General features: G+C 38.1%; 1 non-coding gene across 1 annotated transcript; it reads left to right on the top strand.

Moving 5' to 3' along the window:
- Positions 1 to 3328: 3328 nt before the first annotated feature.
- LOC111888618 (small nucleolar RNA R71) lies at positions 3329 to 3435 on the top strand. The gene has a single exon (XR_002849264.1). It is a non-coding gene; the product is annotated as a small nucleolar RNA R71 (small nucleolar RNA).
- The last annotated feature ends 1866 nt before the right edge of the window (positions 3436 to 5301 follow it).

The following is a 5301-nucleotide window of genomic DNA, read 5'->3' as shown; positions in this document are numbered from 1 at the left end:
TGCACAATAACAAACACATACAAACCAGATAACATGGAAACGTTAGAATTAAATTTTTTGGACTGCCTCAGGGGTTGACTCATCGAGTCCATGAACAGACTCGACGAGTCGTATGAACTGCTCGAGTCGCAATTCCGATTCTGGCCAAATCATCCAACAAAATTCATAATTTCTTTTAGGGGTTTGTCTCGGAATGGACAATAAGTATAAATCTACAACCAATTTCATTTATAACATCCTAATTAGAAAAAAATTAAAAACCCTAAATGCCCAATCTAGTCAAAACCAGGCTTCCAACCAAAATTGGTCCATTATTTTGCAAAATTCGAGACTATGAAGATTAAGAACAAAAGATCATACCTTGTGAGCAGAAAATGGAAGAAATCAAGGGAGATGAGAAGGGAGATGAGATGGATGCTTGAGAGAATTTTTGGCACGTCGAGTAAGGGGTATGGTGACCGTTTGAAGTGAAATTGTTTTACAATTAGGTTAAAAACCCTAATTTTACAGAAATGTAAAAGTTATTTTTTTTTCAGTAAATCGAACTGACTCGTCGATTCAGAGTATGGACTCGACGAGTCGTGTCACGAATTTTGTCCATTCCTGCACGAGGACCCGTTGAGTCATCGAGTAGACTCGCCGAGTCTATTAATATGTGGAAAACATTTCTTTTTTCTAAAGTTTTCTTTATTTAATAATAACACGACCCCACACTTAGGCCTTAATTACCTTCAAGCAATCATTTATGGATAAAAATTAAGATTGAAATGGGAAAATCCTAAATAAAACCTAAAAAAATGAAAACTAAAACGGAAAAAGAAAAGAAAAGCAAACTCTTTTGACGGGTTGCGTCCCGCTAAGCGCTTCTTTTTTAGGAGTCTTTAGCTGGACTCCATCTTGCTCACGTTGCTGCTGCTTCCTCCATGAGGATCTCCTTATTTAACCTTTGTACTTTGTATTTCGTCTTGTAGAGATGGATTTTCCTTTTATAAGCCTTTCTCAAGTCTTTCATCCTCTTTTTCGCAGCACTTTCTTTAGTTTTACGCTTCACCCCTTTACCATGCTTATTCCTCTTCATTCCTTCCTTGCTTGCCTTTTTGTTCATTACAGAATCCGGTGTTGTGAAAGTTAACACTTCGAACATAGTAGAGACAATGGCATGAGGCTTGGTCCTTTTTCTTTTGGTCAAAACTTCTTCTTGATCTAGCATTGGTGATTCAATTGAAGAGTGGTGGCTATCATCATTACAAGCTTTTGGATCTCCTTTATCTTCTAAACTTACCTTATTCTTCTCTTGGACAACCTCATCCCCTCCCATGATTGTTTCAAGAAGTGCCAAATATGCATTCCCAAAATTGATAAAATCTTCAATAACCTCATTTTCCTCAAGAAAGTTCTCAAAGTGATCAGGTAAAAGTTGCACATTTAACTCAGTAAGGGAACTAATGGGTTACAGAGTACTAGTTGCACAAGATTTAAATTTTTTGAGAGTACTCGTCGAGTCAGCAAGTTCAACTCAGCGAGTCTGTGAAATTTGAACACTTTTTATACTTTCTTGATAATCAGCTTCCTTGATCAGACTTTCTATCTCCTCTAAATCTCCCTTGGCATCAGAAGTATCATCCTAAGATAAAAAGAATTGATTTGGATCGCTTTCTTGCAAGTACGCCAACTCCTTCTCTAACAATTCATCATCTAAATCTAATGACAAATCCTTTTCCTCTCTCGACCCTTCTTGCGAGTCTTTTTGCTCAGCCTTAAAAATTACCGATTCATCACCTACTCTTAATGTTAGCGTAGATTCACTCATATCTAACAAATCACAAGCGGTGTTCAAAAATGGTCGCCCAAGGATGATTGGTACTTTAAGATCCTCCTCCATATCCAATATTATGAAGTCAACCGGAAATACTAGCTTATCAACCTTAATAAGAAGGTCTTTAGACACTCCTATTGGATGTATTATTCTCTTGTCGGCCAAGTGGATCTTTATGTGAATAGGTTTCGGAATCGGGAGGTTCAACTTTTGGAAGAAGGAATATGGCATAATATTAATACTTGCCCCCCGAATCGGTCAATGCTCGTGTAGTCCTTATGTTCCCAAATTGGCAAGGTATGGTTATGCTTCCTGGGTCACCCCTCTTTTCTGGCAGTTCATTTAGCAATACCTTAGCAACTTCTTCCTTATTCTGTCTAGTAGTAAAGAGGTTTTTAAGCAAAGTTGCATACTTAGGCGTTTGAAGTATTGTTTCAATGAATGAAATGTTTACTTGGAGGGTCTTTATATGTTCCATAAATCTTCTATACCCTTGAATCTGGTAATCAGGTATGGATCGGATCGGAAATGGAAAAGGGGGTCGGTAAGGTTTCAAAAGAGAACAGTTTTTCTCATCAGACCTCGGACTCGTCGAGTCCATGTTGCCGACTTAGCGAGTCGAGTCGGGTTTGTTTGAATTCCATTCAGTTGCCTCTTCTATTTGCACCTTATTGGTCTTCTTCTGGATAGAGGTTAGAGGAGTGAAATTTTTTCAGAATCAATGGTTATTACATTTAGATGTGCCATTCTTGGATTTTGTTCGGTATTGCTAGGAAGTTCACCGGGTGTTCTTTGATTGATTTGTTGTGCAAGCTGACCTAGCTGTTTTTCAATGTTATGAATGGAGGCTTGCTGATTCGTAAGAAAATTTTGTTTATCTTTCATCATAGCTTGATGATCTTTAAGCATTATTCGTTGTTCCTTCAATTCAATGTCGGTATCATTGTGCCTCTTCTTGGACGCAACTACAAACCTTGGAAAATTTCCTCCAAATCAGCTTTCTTTTCCATAACCGGTTCCTACTTTTGATAAAAACCCCTTTCTTTTTGCTTGTATTTCTCCTCCTTTGCCTTTTTGTACTCATCATACGGAAGCCATTCCTTCCTTGGTTTCCACCAATTTTCATCAAACCTATCACCACTTGAATAGCATCCTTGCACCTTCTGGTTCCCATTCTCATCAAGATCACAATCCTTAGTGAGATGAGGTCCTCTACAATTCTCACAACTGACCCTAATGGCATGGATGGATTGGTCCATCTTAGTCATTCTTCGATCCAAACTCTCTAGTTTAGCCATCATTGCTGCCATGCTGTCATTAACTGAGTTCACAGCCCCCCGACTTAGCTCATTCCTTGGGTTATGATATTCTCTAGAGTGCTTAGAGAATTCTTCAATTAGCTCCTTGATTTCCGGGGGTGGCTTCTTTGTGAGAGGTCCCAACGAATCAAGGAGTTTCCTTGTGGTTACATTTACTCCATCATAGAAAATGGAGACTTCTTGTTGACTATTTAGATCGTGATGTGGGCAAATCCTTAGTAAACCTTTATATCTCTCCCATGCCTCATAAAGGGACTCTCCAACTTGTTGTTCAAAGTTAGCTATGGCTTTCTTCAACTTGGCTATTTTTGAGGGAGGGCAAAATTGATCAATAAATTCTTCTTTCATCTTAGCCCATGTAGTGATGGATCCGGGAGGGAGTGATTTGAGCCAATCTTTTGCAGCTCCTTTGAACATGACGGGAAGCATACGAAGCAAAACGGTTTCACGAGGCACATTCAGAACATTGAAGTAATCGGCAACATCATTTACCTCGTCTAAGTGCTTGTAAGCATCTTCGTGATCTTTTCCATAGAAGGGAATCTCCTTAAGTTGGGCAAGTATGTGGCCCTTTAGCTCGAAAGTGGCTATCGCAGGAATCACGGGTTGCACTAGTCCTCGGTCGGTATCGTCACGTATCCTCTTCTTCCATTCTCCCATGGGGACTTCATCGATATTAGCCATGGGGTTAGCTAATTCGCCTTCAAAGTCGCCTTCTTCCTCGGTTTCAGATGCTTCCCTTTCGGTTTCGTACTCGGTGTCCTCCTTTTTTGGGTCTTCGTCTGCCACTGAAAAGAAGTTGGATTCTCCTACTTTCTTGCCCTTTTTCTTACTAAAGACAACTTTTAGATTCTTCAATGGTGAATTCTTCGACTGTGAAAACCCGAGATTTCTATTCTGTACAAACAATATCAAGTCAATAGAAGTCAAAACAGTTGCAGTTAATTTTCAGACTTTTTAGTATAAATTTCAGTATTTCAGGATTTACACTTAAAGAGATATCAGGAGAGAGGATGCACTAGGGTTTTGTGCAACACTGTTATTCCAAAACTTCATGAAATTAGAGTTCACTGCTTGAATAAAATATTTTCTGCCAAAAACCCTAAATCTTGGGGGTATATATTGGACTATTTGTTATTATTTTCACTTTTTCCAAATTCTCAAGATCCAAACCCATTTCTCTCTCAAGTATAATCCAAAAGTTTTTCAAGATCTTTAATCTAGTAAGTGATTCTAGCTTTCTTAAGTGATTATAAGCCTTAATCTAGTGTTTTAACTCACTTCTAACCATGAAATCATTCCAAAAGGTTGATTCTTCCATTTCCACCAAGAACACCAAGAACACACACTAGTGTTCTTGGACTTTTAGTTCATTTCAAGCTGCTATATTGTAAGTACTTCTATCTTAGGGTATCATAGAGCTTGTTATACATCTTTACATCAAGAAATCATCCTTAGAACACCAAGAACAAGGTGTTCACGGTCCAAGAATTTTCTTCGGCCGTAAACACCAAGTAAAGGTACCAAAGTGTGCCTAAGTCCTTCTCTAGCCTTAGAAAAATGTCTAAATCCTTTCCTAGCAATCCTACATCTTCAGCTCATCCGTACCACACACTACATGTGAGTTCTACCAAACTAGTAGTTTGCTTACTGTTCAAACTGTTTATTAAACTGTTTTACTTCAAACTGTTTTACAAACTCTTTTACTTGTCAAATACTTTTACTTAAACTCTTTTATACTTATTATCAAATGCATGCCTATGTATGTATAGTTATATAAGTAATGTTTAAAGGGCTTAGGAAGGCCATCTCGCTTTATCTCCTTTTCCTCGTTGGGACGTGGCTTTAGGGCATCGACTATCCGTTCGAAGGTCGTCTATCTATTAGTTATATATTATGTATACATATATAGACATAAAAGTTCTTTAAATCAGTTCCATACCTTTGGGTATCAAGGGTTTCACAAGCGTGATCATATATTACTAGTAAGCTACCATAGGGGTAGCACAGGAAGATACTAATACTATTACTAGAACAATGAAACATACAATGAGTCAGTTCATTCATGAGTCAATACTTGATAGATAGAGAGAGCACACATTACAGCTAGTACACACAGTACATTACTATACATGCTAGACAGAGAGAGAACACACATTACAGCTA

The sequence above is a fragment of the Lactuca sativa genome, chromosome 5 (genome assembly GCF_002870075.4).
Source record: "Lactuca sativa cultivar Salinas chromosome 5, Lsat_Salinas_v11, whole genome shotgun sequence".
Lineage (NCBI taxonomy): Eukaryota > Viridiplantae > Streptophyta > Magnoliopsida > Asterales > Asteraceae > Lactuca > Lactuca sativa.
Note: the sequence above shows the minus strand (reverse complement) of the source record. Positions and strands in the feature narration are given on the sequence as shown.